We start from the raw sequence: 15,000 nt of genomic DNA on the forward strand, positions 1-15,000 counted from the left end.
AACATCTGCTGATTTCGAAAATAAGCTTCAAAACAGCATGTCGTAGATTAATATTACATAACTTTTATTATTATTTTCTTCCACCTTTTGACTCAGATAGAAATTAGTACCAGTTTTAGACATGACAGGGTTTAACCACAGACAATGCGGCCTCCAAGTGTGTAGATTGTTATTTTTAGAAACACTGTTGCAGCACTTTAAAAAGATCTAATAGTTGGCGAGGCAAATTTTAGAATTGGTGAAGGAAAAGTTGAGCCATTGGTAATTTCTGAATGTGTTGACTGAACAGGACAAATTATTAGTGAAAGATGTAAAGATTTTTCTTTTTGTAAATTAATCTTACAACGTACCTAAAGGATGATATACTATAACTCAGTGCCGGTCCCAAGGCCGGATAAATGGGAAGGGTAGGCGTTCAGGAAGGGAATCCAGCCATAAGATCCAACCAAAACCAATATGAAATAGACTTTCATCAGGAATAGGATAGTGCTAGGACGTCTCAGCATGCTGTGCCATCACCGGCCCCCGGTAATGAATGGGCAAGGGCTACTGGGTAGTAGACTCTCCCACCAGTTAAAAAAAGGACCCAATGATGGAAAAAAAAGAGTTAGAAGAAGGAATATGGTGGCTGATTTGAGAGTTAGAACTTTGAACGTGGAGGAAAGGGAAGAGAGGTAGTTGTTTTGATGGAGACAGGAAGGATAAGCATTTTACATGGAGGAGATTAGTTTGAGGGAAAATAAAGTGAAAGAGATTGATTGTGGATATAGATTGCTATATAGTGTAGCAAACAAGGAAGGTAGAAATACTGGGAATAATTAAAAAAGCCTAAAATACAGCATAATTGGCGTGAAGAGACAAGTGATACTGTGCCAAGATGGAAAAAGAGAATATTGTGAGTGCTTAAGTCCCTCAAGTAGAATGTGATGAAATTGAGAAAATGTCATTTTTGGGAGGAAATTGACTGACAATTGAGTTAAATATTAGCTGGAGAGAGATTAATTATATTGACGTTGACATGAATGACATGTAGGAAGGACCAGAGAAGATATTGATAGGGTACATGGTGCTTGTGGAGTTGGAGAGAGAAATGAGGAGGGGAGATAGTTGTGAACCGTGCAGTGTCACTTGATTTGACGATTGTCAACACATGGAACGAATAGAAAGAAAATTTAGCGCATTTCTTAAAAGATTGACGCAAGAGAAAGTCAAATTAACATCCTCAAGTTCAGATCCTACGTGAGAGAGGTGAGAAATTGTAAAATTTTAAGTGGAGAGTGCGTGGAAGCATAGCACGGGATGGTATTCATGGACATGGAAATAAGAATGGAAAGAAAGCTTTTTGTGACTATCAATGAAGATATAGGTAACATCCAGTATTGTTCAAACTACAGAGGAATAAAGCACCATGAAAATCTGGGAAAGAATAATGGATAAAAGGATTAGGGATGAAAAATCTTTAGGTGAAGAACAGTTTGGTTTCATGCCAGAAAAAAGAACTGAAGATTCAGTGTTTGAACTCCGAGAGATAATGGAAAAACACCGGTAAAAGCAGAAAAGGCTGTACATAGCATTTTTATGTCTAGAAAATGTATTTGATAGTCCCACGACAAAAGGTTTGGAGGTGTGTAAAGGGAACTCGGGAGAAGTATGTAAGGCTGAAGGAACAAAAACGCAGGTTAAAACCAATGAGATCAGTCCCGCTGGTGCATATTGTTTGCTGATAGCATAATGTTATATAGCAGCAATAGTGGATTAGTGAAGTCAAAATTAGAACAATAGAGGAAGGTACTGGAAGACAGAGGATTAAAGCTCAGTAGTACGAAGACTGAATACCTAAATATTAATTAAGATAAAAATTCTGAGATTAGTGTCGAATGGGTAAGGTTAAACCGACTAGAAAAATATAGGTAGCTGATAAAGGTATTTTGGATTTGAAAATAACACTGAGGGCAGGCCGGATATAAAAATGAAAGAAAGATGTTACGTGTCTTGTGTGACCACAGAATCAACAAGGGGGGTAAAATGAAGTGTATAAGAGAGTAGTGAGAGCAGCTTTGATGTATAGAGCAGAAACATGGCCAGTAAAGAGAGTGCAAGATAAGAAATTGGTTGCAGTAAGAAATAAAAATGCTCTGGTGGATGTGTGGAGTAACAAAAATAGACAGGATGAAAAATGAAAGAATAAGAGAAACTACTAAAGTTGTAGAACGATCAAAAAGAGGTCCAGGAAAGAAAGCTAGTGGTATGGCCATGTGCTGAGAAGGGATGAGACATGCAAGAGGAGAGTGATGTAAAAGAGGTGCCTGATGGAAGAGCTAGAGGAAGACCGAAACGAAGGTAGATGGATGTAGTTAAAGAAAATCTTGTGTTTGACCGAGCCAGATATTAATTAAAAAAAAAAAAAAAGTTAGAAACATCGACCCCACATAAAAGTGGGAAAAGATGCAAAGAACGAAATCGAATAATTATAAAGATAGTTGAACCAATTTGTTACCGGAGATAGGAAAGGGGTGAAATTGTTCATGATTAAAGATAGGAAAGGATGCTTTATAGAACTTTTGAAACTCGAGTGCCTTGATTTGTAGAACAAAGGAAGGTTAATGAGTGCAAGAGTTGATACTAGATATAGTTGACTGGAATAATACCTGTAATGAGGTCCTTCCGATGTCATTGAGAATAATGTGAATGTGGTGTAAAATCGAAACTGGTGATTTTTCATTGTTTTTTTTTTCTTTTTTTTTATTCTGGATTTATCTTAGACTCATTACTATTAGGTTGAATGTTAATTGTGAGGACGAATGTGAGATTCTGCACTGTGAGGTTGAATGTTAATTGCGAGGATGAATGTGTGATTCTGCACTATGAGGTTGAATGTTAAACTCGGCACAATGAAGGCGAATGTTAGACTTGAGACTATGAGGTTGATTATTAAACTTTTTACTTTGGGGTTAATTGTTGAACTTTACACAATTAGGTTAAGAAATGAACTAGGCACTATGAGACTGAAAGTTAGACTTAGCACCACAAGGCTCAGTGTTAAACTGGGCACTGTGAGGTTCAATGTCAGACTTTGCATCACGAGGCTGAATCGTAGATTTTTCACTATGAGCTTGAATGCCAGACTTGTTACTAAGTTGAATGTCGAAATGCCAAAAAAGATATGTATATTCATTAGTAATTAAATTACCCTTATGGTATAGATTACCCCTATGGTACATAATAATTATTGCCAAAGTGCCCACGATGTCAAAAATGCCTATTGTAATGGAAGGTCGAGACGAATTTATAAGCTTGAGTTAATACGAACTGTCCGGAAGTTTGAAATACGGTAAATTCATTTTGCATACTTAAATAAAGGATAGTGGTGGGTGACCCCGAGTTGGATGACGGCAAGGGTAAGGAAGAGTTTATTAATAGTAGACTATCGGTGTTACAGAAGAGATAATATAGATATAAGGACACGCATCTTGCTTTATTATAGTTGTTTTTAGTATTATTATTATCGGTATTATGATAATGATGATGAACATTCTAACAACGAATAAACATATACCAAAAAACTTTACGATATTTTGTAAGCCTGTTAGTCTGTCTGTCTGTCTGTCTGTCTACGGGACCATCAGATTTTCATAACTCAAAGATGGGACTCGGTGGAGTTAAGCTTAGTTTCTTTTGTTGAAATAACCCACAAAGAACTTATTCTAGGAAAACGCTCTGTCTTGATTTCAATTCGTCTGTGTCCGGCTGTGTGATAATCCTCTCGACGGTGAACTTTGAGAGTGAAATGTTTGATACAAATTTTTTTCCCTTTACCCACCATAGCCCATTTCGGAGTCGCGGCATAACTTAAACAAATGGTCAGCATTCAGTCCAATTATCTCTTCATTTATTTTGTCAGAATTTTATTTTCGCGGAAGAAAAATAACACCAACTCCGACTGTATCCTACCAAAATATGACGTACCATTAACTATTTTGATACTTCAAGGTAACATTTTCACCCAGGAAGTGAAATATTCCCATATTTTATATTTTAATTTTGTGTGAATCATTTTAGTACGCAAAAAGATGCAATAGGCCTATTTCTTCAATTTAGGAAGACATGACGCAGATTGATGTGAAATCACACTTTGAAGGATGAGAAACGTCGACCTGAAGTCCACAGATATCTTGTCCTGAGGCTTCAGTGTCCATAACCAGCTATCTGGCCCCTGAGATCTGACGTATCACGTTTTTCCTTTTTAATAAGGGATTAATTAACTCCGTAGGAACGGCTCAAAAAGGTTTGCTGGTGATCTGGAGACTGATTATTGTAAAAGGTCTATTTGTTAAGACTTCGAATAAGAATCGGGGATCTACTCCTTAAATAATGCGTTTAAAACGATACGTGTGATTAATTTTGATACATTAATCGGAATTCTTTTCAAGTTTTTATATTCATATGGTAAGATCACTTAGTTTAATTTGCAATTATAAACGTATTTATATTATTATTATTATTATTATTATTATTATTATTATTATTAATACTAGCCAAGCCACAACCCTAATTGGAAAAGCAAGATGCTACAAGCCCAAGGGCTCCAACAGGGAAAAATAGCCCAGTGAGGAAAGGAAATAAGGAAATGAATAAATGATGAGAACAAATTAACAATGAATCATTCTAAAAACAGTAACAATGTCATGTCATATCATATATGCCTGTTAAAACTAAGGGCTCGTCCCTTTTGTTTTTATTTTCTCAAAGGATAATAGTCTACCTATTTTTTTGCAAAAAATACCCATCGACAGACTTCTCACCTGTGTTCTTTTCTTTTTATGAGACAGACTTAACTGTAGTCCATTTCTTTTAGCGAGTCATATTTGCACCGACTCGCAGCGGTGCCCTTTTAGCTCGGAAAAGTTTCCTGATCGCTGATTGGTTGGACAAGATAATTCTAACCAATCAGCGACCAGGAAAATTTTCCGAGCTAAAAGGGCACCGTTGCGAGTCAGTGCAAATATGACTCGCTAAAAGAAATGGACTATAGTATTGAAATGATTTAAGAACGAAAGCGTCAACCGGGGAAAAATACCCATTATGTACTTTGGACTTAGAGGCGAAACTATTTAATGACACCAATGAAGGAAGTAAAAAATCCGAAGGATATATCATCCCTAGTTTTTCTCTTATATCGGCTGACCGTTCCCGGCGATTAGTCCCAATCCGTTTAAAACGATACCTGTGATTAATTTAATACATTAATCGAAATTCTTCATAATTTTTTATATTCATATGGTAAGATCACTTAGTTTAATTTGCAATTATAAACGTATTTATTTTATTATTATTATTATTATTATTATTATTATTATTATTATTATTATTATTATTATTATTATTATTATTATTATTATTAGCCAAGCCACAACCCTAGTTGGAAAAGCAAGATGCTACAAGCCCAAGGGCTCCAACAGGGAAAAATAGCCCAATGAAGAAAGGAAATAAGGAAGTAAATAAATGATGAGAACAAATTAACAATAAATCATTCTAAAAACAGTAACAATGTCATATCAAATATGCCTGTTAAAACTAAGGGCTCGTCCCTTTTGTTTTTATTTTCTCAAAGGATAATAGTCTACCTTTTTTTTTTGCACAAATTACCCATCGACAGACTTCTCACCTGTGTTCTTTTCTTTTTATGAGACAGACTTAACTAGTATTGAAATGATTTAAGAACGAAATCGTCAACCGGGGAAATATACCTCTTATGTACTTTGGACTTAGAGACGAAACTATTTTATGACACCAATGAAGGCAGTAAAAAATCCGAAGGATATATCATCCCTAGTTTTTCTCTTGTATCGGCTGACCGTTCCCGGCGACTAGTCCCAATGCCATTTGCGTGTCTTACCTAGATGCAAATAAGGACAGTGTTGCCAGATAGTGGGCCACCGCGTCGCATTTCAATTTAAAAGAAAAAAAAAATGACATTTTGTATTTTGGTACTTATGCAATAGCGCCTGTGTTCATAAGGGATAGATAATAATAATAATAATAATAATAATAATAATAATAATAATAATAATAATAATAATCTTTATTTCAGCAAAAGCCATATACAGAGTTACAATATGGCTACAGTGATCTTACATTTTTGATATCAGCAAAAAAGATGAGATATGCAATATTATCAGTGATATAGTATAAACCTGTGTGGATTTAAGTCCAGGTTTGTGATTGATGATTAAGAATTATTCGATATGATATATGAAAGGATTAAAATCTTATTCCTTTTAGATTGATGAGCGAAAATCAGATGATCAAGTAGTAATCTATTAAAGCTGTTTATTCTCAAGAGGGGATATATTTAACTTTACTTTTATTTTAATTCCTTCTCATCATGATTATATATATATATGTATATATATATATATATATATATGTTTGTGTGTGTATACATATACATATATACACACATATGTATATATATATATATATATATATAGTGTGTGTTTGTGTGTGTATTCTTGTGTGTCTTTTTGTTTGCTTGTTTACGTATGAATACGTAAATATATGAGAGAAAGCGAAAAGAACAGAATAAGCGCGTGGAATTGGTCTTGTGATAATTTTGTTTAAGACATTTCATGAACGTCTCCTTATATCAAACGTTATAATCGATGCCGATAATAATAATAATGATAATAATAATAATAATAATAATAATAATAATAATAATAATAATAATAATGATCATTTTTATAATAATTCCACCATTATAATGGTTTGTTTTGCTCGTCATCATTATTATATTTATTGAGAAACGAACAAGATATTATCATCGAATCCAGGCCTTGTTTACTCTATAATAACAGGCACAACCCCTTTAACCAGATATTATCGAGGGCGTTAATTATACTCCTTTTTATAAACCAACGCGTCCACCGTCTCAAAAATGCACAGTCACCCATTAGAGAGAGAGAGAGAGAGAGAGAGAGAGAGATTGCACATTGACCCATTAGAGAGAGAGAGAGAGAGAGAGAGAGAGAGAGATTGCACATTGACCCATGAGAGAGAGAGAGAGAGAGAGAGAGAGAGATTGCACATTGACCCATGAGAGAGAGAGAGAGATTGCACATTGACCCATTAGAGAGAGAGAGAGAGAGAGAGAGAGAGAGATTGCACATTGACCCATGAGAGAGAGAGAGAGAGATTGCACATTGACCCATGAGAGAGAGAGAGAGAGAGAGAGAGAGATGCACAGTGACCCATGAGAGAGAGAGAGAGAGAGAGAGAGAGAGAGAGATTGCACATTGACCCATGAGAGAGAGAGAGAGAGAGAGAGAGAGAGAGAGATTGCACATTGACCCATGAGAGAGAGAGAGATATTGCACATTGACCCATGAGAGAGAGAGAGAGAGAGACGCGGCTAACATTGAGAAAAAAGGAGCACCTTAATCCAGTGAGCCCCAATTTACTAGGAAGACCCTTCATTCATGCATCACTTTTCGAAGGTCGCCCTGACGGCCGTTGAAGTTCGCCTTCATTATAGCCTCTAATTTGTTCTTAATTAATCTCTGCCTTTTGTGGGTGCTCAGCTTTGTTCGACTGACACCGTCTAGCCTGGTTCTTTGATTTTTCTTTGATATTTTGAACTGATAAGTTACTCGAACTTGCAATTTAGATCAGAATTATCTGTGTGTGTATGTTACACACACACACACACACACACATATATATATATATATATATATATGTATATATATATATATATATATATAAATATGTATATATATATATATATATAAACTGCACACATATATATGTATATATATATGTGTGTGTGTGTGTGTTTGTGTGTGTGTCTGTGTGTGTGTCTGTGTCTGTTCCTGTGTTTGTATACCATTGTGATGCTGTAATTGTATGGTATAGAAAGATAAGATTCTTGATACTGATGATAAGTTTTTATGGAAGATATGTTAAATTATATAAAACGAAGTGTTTGGTTAGGATTAAAGCTGGGCCTGGAACAAGAATGTATAATGCCCTCATAGTTGCTCGTTATCTATATTGACGGCAGAAGCCAGAGCATGAGAAGTAAATTCAAGAGCAAAATTGGTGTGTTATGAAACTCTTTTGTTAAAGGAGCGTGGAAGGTTTTATGTTTGCAGATGTTGGGGAATAATAATAGCGATGGGAAAAAGGCCAACTTCGTAAAAGAGATTGGAAGGGAAATGTGGAAATTGAATGAGAATGACGACAATAAGGTTTAAGCTTTTGAGAATGGACACTTTTGTAGTGAATGGGCGGGAAAATTATTGGAAGGGCGAGAAATGTGAAGCTAAGTAGGCGAAATGGTAAGCACGTTAGAAAGTATGATATAGTTTGGATATACTTTGATTATGTGGAAAAAGGGACTTTGTATTGGAAAAAAGTCTTTGATATCAAGAAATTACGAGAGTGTTTAACTTAGACTATAAGGGTTCAAATATGTGTTTGAGGGTTAGACAAACTGCTGATGGTTCCTTTATGCATGCGCACCGATACGCTAATGTCTTGGAAGTTTCTGTGCATTGGGGCTCATCCAAGATAAATATAAGTATAACAGTAACTTTTGCATACTTTTTCATCTGAAATCACCCCTTTTTAAAGTAAACGTTTAGATTTCGAAAAAAAAAATTATATGAAGCTGCTAGCCTCACAAGCTTTTTACCCCTTGGCTGTGACCGACAATTCTACTCTTCACAGAATAACAAAACCATAGGTTAAGATAAAGAAGCACAATGGATTCGCAAGGAAGCATATCCAATTGATGTCCCTTTTTTTTGGACTGACCACTGGTCTATATGTGCTTAGGGCAAGGTTGGAACAGAGAGAGAGAGAGAAGAGAGAGAGAGAGAGAGAGAGAAAACCAGGCTATTTGTATTCTACTAACGCAAATGTGCGATTTTGATAAATCTTGTCCTAAAGTCGATTTTTTTTTACTGACCAATTATTTTTTAAGGGATCTTTTAATGGCGTCGAGTTATGTTTATGTTATTAATGATGCTTTCGCTGTCACACGGGACAAATGATTTATACCGTGAGTAGATTATGTTTCTTCTTGCTATAAAGAAGGGGCTTGTAGCTTACACCTTTAGCTGACTAATGCACGTAATATCATTTCGAGTTCCAAAGGCAGTTGCTAGTTATCTTATGGCTAGAATACATTAACTTACTTGCCGAAGACCTAACCTATCGAATTTTGAAATTGTTTGTCCCTGTACAGTGTCATTACAGGAAAATTTGGTTTTTGGTATAATAAAACGCCAGTGTTTGAGGGTGATTATTCTGCCATGTATTAATTTAAGTCTCAGTGTTCTCTCTCCCTTTCCCCTCATTCTCAAAGGTATTGATCTTTGATGGCAAGAGGACGATTATGGGAGATTAGAGTTTACAACCAATTTTGGAAGGAAAGATGCCAAGATATGCCATAAAATGTTTTGGCTCTCGACAGACCACAAAGTGTTTTTGGATCAAGTCGAAGGATACCAATTAAACACAAATTACTATTCGATCCAAGTGAATTTAATTAAAACTTCTATGACTCTTTTGTTTGTTTGTTTATTTGTGTGTATGTGTGCGTACTTTGGAAGGTCAAGTGAGATACCAGGAATAGTCAAGGTTTTACGAAAAGAATTGGAAACTTATGGGTTTCTGCAATAACAATTAAGATTGTATATTGAATGCAGTTCACATCCAAATGTGGAAAATGAATAGATCATTAATCAAGGTATACCTAGATTTAAAAAGTAAATTTAAGTTTTAAATAAAAAAAAAAAATTGCTATTCAATCTAGTTTAGCTTTTTATTGTGTCCTACGTGTTGTTATGCCTGCAACTCTTCATGTTACTATTGTTCATGTCTCTGCCACAATACAGAACAGTAACTCTTAAAGGGAAAGAGGAATTTATTCTCCATTTTAAATAAAGTTGGCGATCCCTTACAAAAAAATGCGAACTGTCAGTGGCTGGTTACGGTCCACTAATGTAAGGGAATGAACTTTTATTCGTCTCCATTTACACTGATCACCTTCTTCGCCAGTTTCTAAAAGAAGGCCATTTTGAACTTGATGTGTGACATTGGGAAGGAAATGAATTTTATACGATAACCTCTCTCTCTCTCTCTCTCTCTCTCTCTCTCTCTCTCTCTCTCTCTCAGCATGCTATTGGCAAACCAATGAATATATTGATGTCATAAAACAAAGTCTTCCGTATATAGAGGTCGAAATGACCAATATAGTATGAGAGGATTGTTTTTCATCGGGGGAAGTAGGGGCATAAAAAAACAAGTCTGGCATCTCCTCTACTACCGCAGCAATTAATATCCCAGATGGCCAGAAAAGGTCCTCTAAGATGAAGGGAGGATAAGCATATTCTCCTGCTGCGTCCGTATAGTCGGAATTCGTGTATCTGTCATGGGTTGAACGGGCCTTAACTGATGTCTTTCTATTTACACAAGACTAAACAAGGAAGGTGTTGATCCCCTCTACTGATATAGGTAATGGACCAATCATTTCGCCTCATTTGCATGACGTCACGCCAGCCTACTGACCCGCCCGACCGGTTAAGAAAATTCCTCCATAATCTTAGAGAATTGTTTTTTCTTTTCAGTTTTCTGGCTTCCTCAGACAAGGCCTAGTCTCTCTCTCTCTCTCTCTCTCTCTCTCTCTCTCTCTCTATGATGTGTATAAATATTGAGCTCGCATATCCGTCTCAATTTTCTTAATTACTTATTTTTCTTTTCCATATTCGACGTAGTTCATCTTGCTGGCTGGGGAGGAGAGTAATACCCATCCAGTCAAATCTTTTTGCCTTTAACAAAGTTAACCACAAATTGATCATCACAAGTTTTTTAAATGCTTATCAACATTAGAAAAAAAATAACGTTACATTTTAATATTTCTGAAAGCCTAGAACCAAATATGAAATAAATATAGGCCTAAAAAACAACGACATTTATTGATCTGGAATCCACAGGAGAGCTACGTCATCCGAGGGATCTCTGGGGTCTCTCTTTCCTTTGCGTTGACAAACAAAACTTATTGTGGGTTTTGTCGAAAGTTACCTTTGACATTAATACCATCGGGGAAAGGGCTTTGTCTTTGTCTCGGCCTACAAGAGTGGGAATGGGGGGAGGGGGGGGGGGGCTGTCAGTAAGCTGGAAGAAAAACTTTGATGGATCTTGGAGTGTGTTTTGGTTATGTTTGGAATATTTCTTTACTGAGTGTTTATGTTCTTTTGTGGTACAGGCCATCAGTTTGATAACAAGGATACTTAAACCCTTAGTTTATTTTGGGATGTTTGTGTCTATTATTACTCATTATTATGATACTTCTGCATCATAAGTTTATTCGTAGTTAAATCTAATATAACTAAAGTAAACATAATTTTTTCTACATTTTTATATTATGGTTAAATTGTTTTATTTTTGCCTTAGTTACAAAACACCAATGATACAAGAAAAAGTCATTAGGCTTAATGTAATATGTTTATAGGATTAAAAAAGTTGTATATGTTTTTTTTCCAAAATAAATATAGATTTTTCAGTCAGTAAGTCAGTGATTTTATTGTTAATACTTGTACAATGTTAAAATGATTAGCTTATGTTTTTTTAATTAACAGGTACAATATCATTGTGTTCATGTATGTGGATGTATATACAGTATACATAAGGCAATTCTATATATTTACTTATTCACATTCTTGTACTGTAGTAGAAAACGAGTTATTCTGTCCGTGAGTCGTCGTGTTTATATATATATATATATATATATATATATATATATATATAATATATATATATATATATATATATATATATATATATATATATATATATATATATACTGTATTTATGGCATTTATATATGCATATGAACATGTATGCATAAATACACACATATATATGTGCTTGTCTAAATATATAAATATATATATATAATATAGTATATATATGTGTGTGTGTGTGTGTGTGTGCGCATGTATATATATATATGTGTGTGTGTGTGTGTGTGTGTGTGGTAGAGAGAGAGAGAGAGAGAGAGAGAGAGAGAGGAGAGAGAGAGAGGAGAGAGAGAGAGAGAGAGATAAGGCTCTTGTTGAATTTATTTATACTTAAATGTTAAAAAGAAGTCCTTATAATACTTTAAAAACTTTTACTAATTTCTCTCTGCAGGTAAGGAGACGTCCAGGACCTTGGCGAATGTCAGGGGTGAGTAAAAACAGTCGCTTTTATGCGCAGGTAAATTTTTCCTTAATTAGAGGGAGGCGATTTGGCCTCCATAGGAGGGCTTCAATGGGGATTTATGAAAAATTTATGCATTAAGTTGTAATATATTCCTATATTAACAAATCATGGAGTGTTTAAGCCATATTTTGCCGCGGAGATTTTAAATATTAAGTCTTTATGAAATATTCATATATAAACCAGTTATGATAAGTGTAAACATTGTTTAGTTATGAATATTCTGACGTTAACTATACTTCACAGTGATTAGAAAAACAGTCGCCAGGAGTAATTTTTGGATTTAAGATTTACTATATTCTTTTATTTGTTGATTTATGTAAAAAGGACTTTATAATTTATATATGAATTTTCTTGAAGGTTTAGACAAATAGTTTATTCACCTCAAGCCACCATTGACTTGAATTTTAATAAACGGTTCCACTGAGGTTTAACTTTAGTATAGAAAACGAAAATGACTATAAATTTCGTCTCTCTTTACGTTTTGAATCACTTTGAACAAAGGATAATTTACTTTATTACATGTTGGTTAAACATTGCACCCTGCAGACCCGAGAGAGAGAGAGAGAGAGGAGAGAGAGAGAGAGAGAGAGAGGGAGAGAGAGAGAGAGAGAGAGACTAATTCTGCGCAGTTCGAAAAACAAATTCTCGTAGAGAGATTTTCTTCCAAGACATTAACTTGAATTTTAATAAATAGTTCTACTGAGGTTTAACTTCAGTATAGAAACGAAAATGACTATAAATTTCGTCTCTCTTTACGTTTTGAATCACTTTGAACAAAGGATAATTTACATTATTACATGTTGGTTAAACATTGCACCCTGCAGACCACATAGAGAGAGAGAGAGAGAGAGAGAGAGAGAGAGAGAGAGAGAGAGAGAGAGGATGAGAGAGAGAGAGAGAGAGAGAGAGAGAGAGAGAGTAATTCTGCGCAGTTCGAAAAACAAATTCTCGTAGAGAGATTTTCTTCCCAAGACGTGCACCATGTGATTTGTTTACATGTTTACACGCGTTTCTCGTTACTTATTTACACTCGAGTTGAATCTCTTTTTCGATCTCTCGCAATTGACGAGGAATTCGGGGAATCTAGCGAATTATTTGCATATCTTTTCTGAATAGCTTTTTTCCCGCAGCTGCTGTTGCTTGCATAAAGGAAGCCGAGAGTCTAGTCAGGGGCGGGCGATGAAAGCAGGCTTAAAGATTTTAAAAGCTTTTCTGGCTAAGCTAAGCGACGGCCCGCGTCGCTTATGCAAGAATGTTATTTGAGAATTTTCGCTGTCGGCAGAAGCTAAGTTTTACGAAGGCTGTTCTCGGATGCTTTGAAAACGTTCTTTAAACTACTACCCATAATACTTATAAAAGATTTCTTGTTTACGAACTATTGTGGTGATTTAGATGTAGTACTGCACACCATTATTAGCACTGTTGGTGGTATTGTTTTGCAATGTTAGGGGCTTTGCATTTAAGCATATGAAGAATTTCTTTGATGATTAATATTAGAATTTATTTCATTGGAAATTATAAAATATTTATCATTTCTTTCTTACAATTCTCAAATCAAAGCTTTTTGTAATCATTCCTGGAATGAATTTTTAATTTTACTCTAGTCTTTTTTTATTTTTTTCCTTTTTTTAATAAATAAACCTACCAATTTTTAAACCTTTCTGACTCGCTCCTTCCGCCAAATCAATTTTCTAATAATCAGATCTCTAAATGACATGTAATCTTCATTTAGTAGATTTGAATAATATATTTGAAATGTTTTTATATTATTTTTCCTTTTGGGTGAATAGAGAATAAGAAGATTATTCCGTGTTATTATGTCTTTACTAATTAACCTGACATGAAAAAAAATGGGAGAGTAATGTTCAAGTAACCTTGCCTTGCAATTTCAACTTCCTTACGATATATTAAGTGCATTGTTATAAGATATTTTTCTTGTTTACAAGGTTGTACTTTATGGTTGTGAAGTGTGAAGTAAAATGACCGTAGACTACCCATGTTACACACAAAAATAAGTATGTGGATGCTTGGTTTTTACTTTATAGGAGTTTTTATAGTAGAATTGCAGATTTTTCTGCATTCTCTTTTTTTCCGCTTTCCATTTTTTCATATAATGAGTATTTTTCTCTGCATTTTATAATGAAAAAGCTTGCAAGGCAATTGATATTCAGAAGAGTGTATAATTATAGGGAATAATTGAAAATATATTTCTTTTTCACTATTGACGTCCATCACAAGACGAGTGCAAGGCTTCTTTTTTCCTATTAGAAGCAGACCAAGTTCACAGAACGACCACTAAGTGTCCATGAACGACCTCTCCGATTGCTTTGTTTTGATCACGTCAGTACGACGATTTTCATTCTCACTCGGATATCGCCTCGACAATGATTCTCTCTCTCTCTCTCTCTCTCTCTCTCTCTCTCTCTCTCTCTCTCTCTCATCTCTCTCTCTCTCTCTCTCTCTCCTCTCTCTCTCTCTCATTATTTTAGTTTTATCAACTATATCCTTTGCTCTTCTTAATTTCTTTCTAAGCCTCCTCTCTTATTCTCATAAGTCTTCTGGATTAAAGACAATTTTTAGCTATCAAGTTTATTTTGTATTTATTCCGCCTCCTAATGTTGCATACTTAGATAAAAGTAAGCCCAAAGTTTTAATTTTCTTTTGCTGTTGGGAAAAATAAATCGTACTTATTTCTTTTAGCTTGTGTTCCCAGCTTTAAATGCCCTTTAT

The 15,000-nt window shown here is 34.9% G+C and overlaps 1 pseudogene; it reads left to right on the forward strand.

Annotated features, from left to right (window-relative positions):
- Positions 1–15,000, forward strand: part of LOC137634872 (fibrinogen C domain-containing protein 1-A-like) — a 527,818-nt pseudogene that overhangs the window by 247,892 nt on the left and 264,926 nt on the right.

The sequence above is a fragment of the Palaemon carinicauda genome, chromosome 45 (assembly GCF_036898095.1).
Source record: "Palaemon carinicauda isolate YSFRI2023 chromosome 45, ASM3689809v2, whole genome shotgun sequence".
NCBI lineage: Eukaryota > Metazoa > Arthropoda > Malacostraca > Decapoda > Palaemonidae > Palaemon > Palaemon carinicauda.